Raw genomic sequence first — 13761 nt, 5'->3', positions numbered from 1 at the left:
TCTGCAGTGACCTTGTTTTCACATCAGATTGCTTAGCTCAATGTTGGAATGAAAACAGATAATACTACAATATAAATCTGTCCTTATAATAAAAAATTGGAAATGATGAAGGATGGCAGATGGGTTTCAAACTAAAGGAATCCATTGTCCATGAGTTTTGGCATTTAAAAAGCAGATTCTATGCCAAGGATAAGATGGACATTTGGGACACGTTTGGCCAAGGATCTTGTCCTCATTTCTGTGATTGGGACCATCCTTGTGATACAGGCTTCCATATACATGCTGCATGGTGTGACTTCAGCCTGTGTCCTTTGCCAGGTTGTGCAGACTTTGTGTGGGGCTCTCAGTAACCATCATCATCATCTTCTTCATCATCATCACCTAGCTAATTGGCTTGGGTGGAAGCACAGCAATGTTTTCTAACTCTGTATTATAGCCTGGTATGGGAAAATTATTTGAAATAACTGCTTTAACACTGAGCTGTCTTTGATGAAATCTTGAAATTTATTTCTTTCACAAAAAGGACATACATACTCATTTAAAATGAAAACCTATCTTAAAAATGAGCTGAAACTATGTTCTTTCCATTTTAACTAAAAAAGTCACATTCTTCACACCTTTTGCTAAATCATGTCTAAAGAAAATCCAATACCGTGTTCTCAGAAAGGAACTGGGACTGTTCATGGCAATGTCTGGAGACATGTTTGCATATCACAATGTGGGAAGGGGTTGCTCCTTGACTGTGGGAGGTAGTACCAGAGACACTGCTCAGCATTTTACAATGCATAGGACAGTCTCCCCCACCCCCAAATAATTACCCTTCCCCAAATGTCGATGGCATTATACTGAGGTAGGGAAACCCTCTGTAAGGAGATAATCATGTCGGATCTTTGCACCACTTCCTAGTGAGTCCAGAAAAAGTTCATTTCCCCCTCAAATAAATAGATCTTCAGTAGATTTCCACCTCTAATGCAGAATGTGAGAAGACACAAAAAAACCTTCACTTGTGGTAACACCAAGGAAAATATAGATAATGTAAAAGTCACACACGTTTATGTGACTATTTCAGAATTCAAGACACAAGAAAGCCTTGGTGAACTGATTTCCAGAGAATGGAACCCTGCGTAGCTGATCAGTGAGCCGCAGCAGGTTCTGGGGCAAAATTGTGTCTGGATATAGATAAATGATGAAGAAAGCCTGCCAGAGACCTAAAACTTTGAGGCTGAGAAAAAGACAGCCAAGCTACTGGTAACAATAGCTGGGAGCAGGTAGGATGGACTGGGGTCTGGAAAATACCCAAACACAATACTTAATAGTTTCCATGGAACGACAAAGCTCCCTGCTTCTCCTTTCTCCTAATTTTTATGAGAAAAATAAAATGAAAGTAGGACTAAAAAGCGGAAAGAACCCGGGCATTCTCACACACTCTCCAAGTGCCTGGAACAACTGAACCAAATCATTCAACTTCAGTCCATCCCCTTCTTGGCTTCAAGCCCAGACACTGGTTAAAAAAAAAAAAAAAAAAAAAAAAGTCTAGTCCCTGGATGACAGTAGGGGCAGCATGGTAAGAAAGGCAGCAATAACAAGAGTGGTAGGTGGTCACTCAATTTTCTTAACATTGTGGCTCAGTGGCAGACTCACGGTGAAATTTCTTTACTTTAGCAAACAGATGACCAAAAGAGTTTCCACTCTCAGGGAACAGTAACAGTAGTAGTAATAGTAGTAGTAGTAGTAGTAGTAGTAGTAATAGTAAATTGGCAATATTCCTCAACCTCTATTATTCTTCCCTAGATAATATCCCTATGGTATAAAAGAAAAAAAATGCAAGACATACAAAGAAGCAAGTAAATAGAACTTATGTTCATAAAATAACATTTGCTTAGACTAAGCCACAAATAACACAGATATTGAAAGCAGTTGACAAGGACGTGAACATAATTTTTATGGACATGTTGAAGAATTTGTAGAAAGATGGGAAGAATGAAAGAATAGACAGAGAAGTCCATTAAAGAAGTGGATACTGCATAAATAGCAAAAAAGAAAATCTAGATATGCATCAAAATATATGAAATTTAAAAATACATTAAATTAATAGCTATAAATAACAGAATAACTATAAATAGCTCTGTAAATAACAGAACAAATCATCTTAAAAACAGATCAATAAAATTATCTGAAATGAAGAACAGAGAGAAAAAAGATTTAAAAAGAGCAGAGCATGTGTGAGCTGTGGAATCAAATGATCAGACAGGTACACTAGGATTAACAGAAGGAGAGGAGAGATTGGACCTGAAAAAATTTTGAAGATAAAAAAGTACATACTTTATGTTTCAATTTATCTGAATTTCAAGATTGTTTAAAATTCATTATATACTAATTTATAATGTAACAATTTATAATATAACATTTATACTATAAATACATAATATAACAGTTTTTAGTAGTATTTTATAAATATACAGAGGGTGCCAAGAGAAACATATACACCTTTTAAGAAAGGAAAACTGTATTAAGATTTTAATACTCAATATATACCGTTAACAAAAGATGAATACAAGTCACATTTGACTTCTGAATTAGAAGAGGTACTCAAAGTGGTTACCATCAGTGTCCAGACACTTCTGATTATGGCGAACTACTGCTTGAGCAACGTTGACCAAAGTGTTCACTTGTATACATTTTTTGGCACCCCTGGTATATTTATAGGGATAACAATTAGAATACTGGTTTTGGAAGTAAATAGACTGGAAATGATCATTAGGGAACTTTCTAGGATAATTTCATGGCTCTATATTTTGATTGGAGTATTGGCTACAGGATGCATACATTTGTCATCACTCATTATATGCACTTGATATCTATGCATTTTTCTCTTATCTGTGATTTTAAAACGAAATAGTAGTGTCAGAAGCCAATACTAGATACAACTTCCAATAACAGGTCTAAGTTATAAAGTACTTTAAAAAATAATTTCTGATTTCCTTTTATTCCTAAATTTTTTCTGTATGCTACCTGAATAGCTATGAATACAGGCCTTTCTTATTAATTATAATTAACATTTTACTACACTTCCATAATACAACCCCTTCCTGTGCACACATACTGAATACAGTCCCTTTTCTTACACACACTCCTGGGGAAAATCAGAATACAGTCATGTACCTTTATCCCCAGACTTTAGTATGACAAAATAACAGAATTTGAAACTTGGAAGACCACTTTGAAAATTTGCTATTCTTTGATAAAATTAGAACTTCGAAACTTTGTGCCTTCCTGTTTCAATAGCTTTTTCCTACTTAAAAGTTTTCTGTTTAACATTTTTGAAGTATAATATACCTATAGAAAAGTGTACAAAGTATAGCGCTTGACAAGTTTTCACAAAGTAAGTACATGTGTGCAACCATCATCTATTTTTAGAAACAGAACAATTTAGAAGCCCGGATCTGTTCAAATGTAGTCACCATCCCACCTGCAAGGGTAATTACTATCCTGATTTCTAAAAGTGTATTTGAGTTTTGTTTAGTTTAGTACTTTTATATTTATGGGTCTATATGCTATGTGCCATTTTGATCTGACTTCCTTTGTTCAATAATACATGTGTGAGAGTCGTATTTCTGTGTAGTTGATTACTTAGTTTCATTGCTATATAGTTTGCCATTGTAGAACTACCTGATATTTATTTCTAGTTAGAGAAAATTATGAATAGTGCTGCTATGGATACATAAAATGTCTTTTGGCAGACAGTTATGTGAATTTCTATTGGATATGTACTTGAGTGGAATTGATGGGTTATATAATATGCATATGTTTAGCTAATCAATTTTCCAAAGTGATTGTATCAAATTATACTCTCATAAGTAGTATATGAGAGTTATGGTTGTTCCACTTTCAAAACAACAGTGGGTATGATCTGACTTTTTCCTTTCAACAGTACGGTATATGTATATGTGTGTGTATAAGTTTTATTAAGGTATAATCAACACGCAATCATCTTCACATAAAATACACCATTTGCCACATTTTTACAAGTATACAGTAGTCCTTCTTTATCTGTGGGTGATAACAACTACCAGGAGAGTTTAGCTCCCATCTTCATGAGACTAAGTCTCCAAAAAAGGCACTGGTTTCTGAAATCAATATGCTGGCATTTATACAACTCTTCTCATGTGCTAGTAGTACTCTTCAAATCATGTTTAATATGTTAAATATTTAATTCACAGAAAAATCCCATAAGATCTGCACTATTATTAGCCCTGTCTCTCAATGTGCTTCTCAATCAGAGGCAATCTTACCCCCAGGGGACATTTGGAAATATCTGGACAAATTTTTGATTATCAAAACTTGTGAGAGGAGTGGCAGTGACATTTACTAGGTAGAGAGGCCAGTGATTCAGTTAAATATCCTCTAAGTCACAACAAAGCTTTCCAAACAAACCTTGATAATAAATGAAGAAGCAAGGCAAAAAGAAGGAAGTAACTTGCCCGGGACTACACATCAAGTAAGAGGGAGATTATACCAGAGCCTCTGCTTTTCCACCACATTGTACCTCATCATGAAAGTTATCATAAGTAACGGTTCGACAAGAACAAAATACAAAGGTAATAGTAAGAACAGGGTATGTGTGCACACATGCACGCATGCGTGTGATGGTGGTACAAAATATAAAGCATTAAGTATTCAGCTAAGAAATATGTTTATCTAAAGATAATATATACAAAACGTCTATACTCATTAACAAGATGGATATTTTGGAAATTAATTTTAAAAATATATCCGAATGAGGTTAGATTTGGTGTTAGTTATTATGGATTTAGACTAGGGTGCTGAGACTAAAGAGATCGTATTAAACTAAGAGTGTGAAGAAGGTAAAAAACAATGAAAAGGGCTTGATGGATGTATGGCTATTCCAAGTAAAGGAAAGAGAAGAAGTGAAAAAGAAAAAAAGATCCTGCTATTCTAAACTATAGGGGCTAGGAGGATGATGGTACAATATACAGAGATGGGGAAATTGAGGGAATAAACTGGCTTGGAAAATGAAACATTGATATCTAAATGATGCTGTCTTGTAGCTATCTGGGCACATAGGGTGTAGGCTTAACAGAGTTTCGTTCCAGATTTTATATATCCTGGTTTGCCTCAGAAAGTCCCACTATAAGCCTTTGTGTAGACACGATTTTTAATATTGGTCCTTTTACTTATAAAAGTGTCCTGTTTGGACAATAAATTATGCAGTTACCCTAACAGGAATCCAGTAAGGTGTGAAATCTTGTCATCCTCTGGTATTTCCAGATGATGGTAAGCTTGAGAAATAATGCTAGAGAATCTTGATAAATACTACCATGACTCAGTGGTACAGATTATCTTATCAGCAGGCAAACCATATACCTCAGAATGTGGAACGTCTCTTCCAAGGTCACAATTAAAATCTGGAAACTAAATTGTTAGTTTTTGTTTTCCAAGGACATGAAAACACTGTACTTCACATGCAATTAAGTGGAGGTGGTGGAGAGAAGAAGATAATACTAGAAATATATCTCCTATGATGGATCACTGTTGGGGGCATTCATTTAACAGACAGGGATGGGAAGTGTAAACAATGTGTCTGAGAATAACTTTAATTTATATTATCTTTAACATTGAAAAATAACATCTGTACTACACCTGGATGAGGAACTAGTCTCTACCTGAATTTGGGAAAACTTGACTGTCTTGACACAACTTTAAACTTTATTTGACCCTAAATTGTTTAAAGTGAATTTTAAAACACAGAAATGGATATCTCTCTGGTTGCTGTCTGACTGTGGAATGTTTTCGGTCAGGCAGAATATTGGAAACAGAGGAAACTAATTTTAGCTTGATAGATTATAATACTATATCTTCAAATCATTCTTATTCTTGCATACTTTACATATTGCATCTGTTTAGGGACTTTTCTCAATGGAGCAGCATGTAAACCAGATGCAGACTTGGGAGGATGTTAGAAACACCAAGAAGGTCCTATGGACTTCATTCAGCTAAGTACAAAATTTAACATCTCGATAAGTCAAATTTTGATCCCAGTTCTGCTACTGCCTTGTAATATCACTCAAGGAAAGAAATCTCTCATTCCCTTTGGGCTCTAATACGCTTATTCTTAGGTATTAAGAATGGGAAGCATCCTGATATCAATTGTATGAGTTGAACATATAATTAACTAGTTCACTTCAATGAGTTGGGTAAATTTACAAAAACAATGTAAATTACAATTAAACTTTGGTCAAGACACACATAATTTATCTTTAGAAATGCCATTGACATCTGTAAATTTGCAAATTCTGCTCCAGGTGTGGTTTTTGTTTGTTTGTTTACAAAATCTTTGGAGGATATGTTGGAAAGATGCTCTTTTCATGCAGCCTCTTCACCTGAAATGGCTGCTTTGGGGCTAGCCAAATTGTTGTCTCTAGCTCGTAAATTAGTACTGTCCCATGACTATAAAACCTTGCCTCAGTTCTTAAAAATTTGATAGTAACGTCATACATTTTCATTTTAGAAAAAAAAAAAGATAAACAGAAAATTTAAAAATAAAATTACCTGTTAAATCATTACTCAGGAATCTCTTTTAACACTGCATTGTATATACTTTGTCTCATTTTGGGGAGTAGATTTGTAAGTGATATGAGTTTATATATGTATATTATTGTGTATGTATCCTACATTTTCTGATTAATGTACCCTTTCACTTTCTGAAACAAGTTTGATTCACATCTTTTCCATGGTCTTTAATTTTTTAATACTATGTCTACCTCTTTGTTCTCAGCAAACGACCTCTCCTCTAATATTGAGGAACAAGAGGTCATCAGTTGGGAATTATCTCAGCTTCTTGCTACCGGGCCTACAAATTTGACATTTTTGACTAGTCTTTCCTTTGTCATCCAGGTAAAGGGGAGAGCATGTCACTTTGCCTTTCCATGACAATGGATCCAATTGTGCATATTCTCAGGAATCTCATAACAATTATTCTTTCAGCTTCCTCTTTTTTAGTTGATTCACTCACACTGACATTTGTTTTTGTTTTTTTTTTTAGATGTGGGGAATGTAGTTTTCATAATAGCTCTCAGAGGCATATTTGAATTACTCATACTCTTCAGTTCATGACTACAGTCAACAATTTCACAATTTCTTCCTTTAATCCTAAACTAGTTCCCCTCCAGACATGGGGGACTTCTCCAATCTCTTTATACCCCCACACAATATTATCCTTATATATTTGTAAAATATGTAGTGTATTTGTGTTGGAATTTTCTGCCTTATATTAGAAACAAAAATAGTATTATCAGATGCATACAAAAATATTAGTTTTATGAATAGTAAAAAAGAAGTAGATAGAAATTTTGACCCTGGTGTGAAGCCAAATGGACTTGCTGACAGTCTTCTCCACATACCACCCTTTGTTTCCTTTTCTTCTCTTGCCTTTTTGCACAGGTTGGGGCTGCCAATGGGATCTTGAATCAAAATTGTGAGATTAGACATCCTTGCCCTGTTCCCAATCTTATAGAGAGAATATTTCTTTTATCATTATTTAGGATATTAGCTATAGGTTCCTTTATATGTGCTTTTTTTTGTTGTTAGATTGAAGATATTTCGTTTCATTCCTAGTTTTATTGAAAGTTTTATCAGGAATTTGTAGATTTTTGTCTAATGCTTTTTCTGCATCTGTTACTATAATTATATATTTCTTTATTCATCAAATTGTTAATATGGTGAATAATATGGATCAATTTTCATGTGTTAAATCTATCTTGCATTTGAGGGATAAACCATGTTTGGACATGCTCTATTAACCTCTTTTATGGATTGCTGGATTCAATGTCTAACATTTTGTCCAAAATTTTTTTATCTATGTTCATGAGGGATATTGGTGTATAGTTTTGTTGTCTTGTAATATCTTTGTCAAGTTTTATGTAGAGTATGACTAGGACCATAAAATGATTTGGAATGTGTTTTTCTTATCTTCTGTTTTCTATAAACGTTGGTATGGAATTAGCATTATTATTATTTTTTTTAAATGTTTGTTAGCAGTCCTGGGCCTGCAATTTTCCATGTGTGTTTTATAAACCTTTTAGTAGCTATAAGACCTGGAAAGATAACCTCTCTTATCATTCCTATTTTTCTACTAGATTCTTAAATTAGAATCTTAGATGATTGATTTTAGCTCTTTTTTTCTTAACTAACATAAATGTTTAATGATATGTTCTTTCTAAAATCTGCTTTAGCTGAATCTCACATTTTTATTTATTTTCATTTAGTTTAATTTTTGTCTAATTTTCTTTGTGGCTTCTTCTTTGACCTATGAGTTATTTAAAAATTTTTTGTTTAATTTCAAAAGACTTGGCAATTTTCCAGATATCAGTCTCATGTTTGTTTCTACTTATATTCCATTTTGGTCATAGGTAGGTCTCCTATGTCTCTCAGTCTTTGCCATGTGACCTTATGTAGCATGTGTCCTGTGTGGTCCAGTGGTGCAGTCTCCCTTATCACCTGTGCATGTGTTGCAGGAGTGTCCCTTGTGTGTTTTGTGTATGGATCTACCTAATACACAGAAGCAAACACAGAGGGGCAGCCAGAACAAGGAAACAAAGAAATATGTCCCAAATAAAATAACAGGAGAAACCTACAAAAAAAGAACTAAACGAAATGGAGGCAACCAACCTAACAGAGACACAGTTTAAAACACTGGTTAGAAGAATGCTTAAGAAACTTAGCAAGAACTTCAACGAAAAGATATTAAGCATAAAGAAGGACATAGAATAATGAAGAAGAACCAGTCAGAAATAAAGAATACAATAACTGAAATGAAGAATACATTGGAGGGAATCAACAGCAGATTAGAAAAGCAGGAGAGCGAGTCAATGATTGAGAAGACAAGGTAGCAGAAAACACCCAGTCGGAACAACAAAAAGAAAAAAGAATTAACAACAACAACAACAAAAAATAAAGATAGTTTAAGGGATCTTTGGGACAACATTGAGTGTAACAACATTCACATCATAAGAGTACCAGAATGAGAAGAGAAGTTGCAAAGCATCGAGAACCTATTTAAAGAAGTAATGATGAAAACTTCCCTATTCTGGTAAAGGAAATAGACATACAGCCCAGAAAGTACAGAGTCCCCAAAAATATGAATCCAAACAGGCCCACAACAAGACACATCATAATTAGAATGGCAAAAATTAAAGACAAAGAGAATCCTAAAAGCAGCAAGAGAAAGACAACTAGTAATTTACAAGGGAGCTCCCATAAGACTGATCAGCTGATTTCTCAACAGAAATTTTGCAGGCCAGAGAGAGTGGCAGGAAATATTCAAAGTTATGTAAAGGAAGGACCTACAACCAAAACTACTCTACTCAGCAAGGCTATCCTTTAAAATTGAAGGAGAGATAAAGAGCTTCCCAGACAAGAACAAGATAAAGGAATTCATGACCACCATACTAGTATTATGAGAAATGTTAAAAGAACTTGTTTAAGAAGAAGAAAGGGGGAAAACAGACAAAACAACAACAAAAAAGATAAAAAATCTGAATAAAAATATGGCAATAACTATTCACTTTAAATATAAATGGATTAAGGGCTCCAATCGAAAGGCAGAGTAGCTGAATGGATAAGAAAAGAAGATTCATGTATATGTTATCTATAAGAGATCCACCTCAGAATCAACAACACCCACAGACTGAAAGTAAAGGTATGGAAAAAGATATTTCACACAAATGAAAACAAGAAAAAAGCTGGGATAGCAACACTTAGACAAAATAGACTATGAAATAAACACTATAATAAGAGATAAAGGAGAGCATTACATAATGATAAAGAGATCAATCCAGCAAGAGGACATAAACCTAGTAAACATCTATGCATCCAACATAAAAGCACCTAAATATGTAAAGTAACTATTGACTAGCATGAATGCAGAGATCGACAGTAACACAATCATAGTAGGGGACTTAAACACCCCACTGACACCAATAGGCTGAACTTCCAGACATAAAATCAAATAGGAAATGGTGGCCTTAAATGATACAATAGGCCAGGTGGATTTAATTGATATTTTTAGAGCATTTCACCATTAAACAGCACAATATACATCCTTTTCAAGGGCACATGAAACATTTTCCAAGATAGACCACATGCAAGGACACAAAACAAGTCTCAATAAATTTAAGAAGATTGAAATTATATCAAGAGTCATATAACAATGATGTGAAACTAGAAATCAATTACAAGAAAAAAACGGAAAAACACAAACAAATGGAGGCTAAATAATATGCTACTAAATAATGAATGGGTCAACAATGAGATAAAGAAATTAAAAGATACCGTGAGACAAACAAAGATGAAAACACAATGACCCCAAATCTATGTGACACAGCAAAAGCAGTCCTAAAATGGAAATTCATAGCAATGCCATTCATAGTAAGGCAAACAACAACAACAAATCAATAAAACCAAGAGCTTGTTGTTTGAAAACATAAACAAAATTGATGAATCTTCACAGACTGATCAAGAAAAAGAGAGGACCCAAATAAATAAAATCAGAAATGAAAAAGGAGATGTGACAACGGACACCCCAGGGATACAAAAAAATTAAGAAGATACTATGAGCAACTACCAGGTAGTAAGTATTGCTACTCTAGTTTTTTGTTTGTTTTTTTCCATTTGCATTAACTATATTTTACCATCCCTTTAGTTTCAGTCGGTGTATGTCGTTCGATCTTAAGTGCGTCCCTTGTAGACAGCATATGTATAGGTCTTGTTTTTTATCCATTCAGCCACCCTATGTCTTTGATTAGAGTATTCAATCTGTTTAACATTTGATTTAATTATTGATTGGTACAGTGTTATTGACATTTAATTATTTATCTTTGTGTTCTTCCCCTCCACCCTTCTTCTTTTTCTTCAACAAGTCCCTTTAACATTTCTTGCAATACTGATTTGGTAGTGATGAACTTCTTTAGCTTTTTCTTGTCTGGGAAGCTTTTTATCTCTCCTTCAATTTTAAGGGATAGCCTTCCTGTGTAGAAGGTCTTAGTTATAAGTCGTTGCTTTTCATCACTTTGAATATTTTGTGCCAATCCCTTTTGTCCTACAAAGTGTCTGTTGAGTGTATGTCTGATGATTATCTGACAGTCTTATGGGTGCTCCCGTATATGTAACAAACTTCCTTTCTCTTGCTGCTTTTATGATTCTCTCTTTGTTTTCAACGTTTGTCATTTTAATTATGTTATGTCTTGGTGTGGTCCTGTTTGGGTTCATCTTGTTTGAGACTCTCTACACTTCCTGGACTGTATGTCTATTTCCTTCATCAGGTTAACAAAGTTTCAGTTATTATTTCTTCTAATAGATTTTCAATTCCTTGCAACCTCTCTTTTCCTTCTGTTACGGCTATGATGGGAATGTTGGTATGCTTGATGTTGTCCCTGAAGCTCACTAAACTATCATCATTTTTTTGGATTCTTTTTTTCTTTTTGCTATTCTGATTTGGGTATTTTTTGCTACCATATCTTCTAAATCACTGATTTGATCCTCTGCTTCATCTAATCTACTATTGATTCCCTCTAATGTATTCTTTATTTCAGCTATTGTATTTTTCATTTCTGACTGATTCTTTTTTATAGTTTCTATGTCTTTTTTTTTTTTATGTTTACTATCTCTTTGTTGAAGTTCTCACTAAGTTCCTTGAACATTCTTATAAGCAGTGTTTTGAACTCTCTATTTGATGATTGGTTGCCTCCATTTTGTTTAGTGCTTTTTCTAGAGTTTTCTCCTGTTTTTTTTATTTTATGTTTCGTTGTGTCCTTCGTTTGGCTGCCTCTCTGTGTTTTTTTCTATGTGTTAGGTAGATCTGCTACTTCTCTCAGTCTTGGCAGGTTGACCTCATGTAATAGGTGTCCTCTGGGGCCCAGTGGCACAGTTTCCCTGATCACCTGAGCCAGGTTATCCAGGAGTGTCCCTTGTGTGGGTTGTGTGTGCCCTTTTATTGTAGTTGAGTCTTGATTTCTGTTGGGATGTCAGGGGTTGGGATTGACCCTCAAGTTGACTGGCTCTAAGGATTGGCCATGACAATAGCATATGAGCAGCTGGCCAGTGGTGGGGTGAGAGGCCTGGCCCCATTCAGTGGAATTTGGAATTTGATCCCTGGTGTCTGCTGAGACCACCTTTGGGGCTAATCAGGTCTGTTTTGGTCTGAAGCCGACCACCAGGTTTATTGTCTCTGGGGCCTCTAGGGAGGGGCTCCTATGAAGGCCAAGTTCAGCCTCCGCCTATGACAGACCCTACCTGATAGGATCTACAAAGAAATTATTGGTTGGTTGCTGCCTGTGACAGACCTGGGTATGTGAGAGGCCATGCTGTGAACTGAGGGCAGCTGCCACCAGTACTGAGCCTAGGGCATTCAGGAAAAAGCCCAGGACACAGAGGCCCGGTGCCACCTGTCTGTTTTCTGTAAGGCTCAGTCGCTGAGAAAGCGTTGGGTGGTATGTGAGTTGGATGAAGCAGTGTCACCAGAGTAGGGAAAGTGATGTTTACCAGGTTGATAAAGATTCAGATTTGGTGCCAGTACTGAGACTAGGACTACTCAGCAAAAGGCACAGAGCACACTGAGGTCAGCTGCCACCTGCCTGGGGCCTACAGACACCATAGAATTGTCCAAGCAAGGCTGCAGCTCAGGCCAATGCCAGCTGCTGAAAGAACTTCCAGTGGTGTGTGAGTTGGGTTGGTCAGGGTCCCAGGGAGTTACTAGGAGTAGAGTTCACCAGGCCAATACAGATTCTTATTTGGCAGTATGGGGCAGAGGTCAACACAAAAATGATGGCATCCATCTGCCAGCTACACAGGCAGAGGGTTCAACACAGAGACAATAGCATGTGTTCCTCTAGCCTTTGCCATGAAGCCACGGTTTCTCCCTGTATGTCTTTGGCACCTCCCAAGCTTCTATCCCTCTGCCAGAGCCCAGGATGAGTGCCTGGGAGTGAGACAGTCTGTCCACAGGCCCTTTAAGAGGACACCTAAGTTTCCAACAGGACTCCTATCTTAATAAGATTCACCTTCTGCAATCATTCCAGTACTTATTCAGTGCTCTCATGAATACTTTATTCAGTGTGGCAGTAATAAAACGGAGTGCAATTATCCAAAACCACAAATTTCCACTTACCAAGGTTGGCCTGGTGATTGCCACTATTAAGTTCCTAAATTTCCAGAACAGTGATCAGACTTGAAGTTGTGGAATGGTATAAACACATGAGAGGGACCAGCAAGTGCCCAGTGGAAGCATGATTACACTAGACCCCTTTTGTCATAGGAAGGGCAGTACAGATTTTTTTTCTTATTAGAATAGCTATTCTGTTTAGGATTCTTTTTTTTTTCTTTTTTTTTTTTTGGTATGCTGTTTTTCTGGACTTAGTACTTAGTACATCATAATGATGCAATCAATATATCTTCCAGAAAACCCTTATCAAAGTGAAGGATGTAAGGTAGCGAGAATATCCCTGTGAGTTTCAGTACTCATATATACTATCACTCACAAATAGCTGGCCTTATGAAATGGCTCAGTTAAACCTTAATTTCAGTGCCAGCTGGGAAACATTACTCAGCCAAGTGAGGGAGGTTGTGTATACCCTGAAAAAGAAAAAAAAAATGGTGTTATATTTTCCCTAGTTAAAATGTACATTTAGTAACCAAGGATCAGAGATGGGTTGGTGCTTTTTACATTTATACAAAATGACCCATATT

This window comes from Rhinolophus ferrumequinum, chromosome 17, assembly GCF_004115265.2.
Source record: "Rhinolophus ferrumequinum isolate MPI-CBG mRhiFer1 chromosome 17, mRhiFer1_v1.p, whole genome shotgun sequence".
Lineage (NCBI taxonomy): Eukaryota > Metazoa > Chordata > Mammalia > Chiroptera > Rhinolophidae > Rhinolophus > Rhinolophus ferrumequinum.
The sequence above is the reverse complement of the archived record's forward strand: the minus strand, read 5'-3'. Positions refer to the sequence as shown.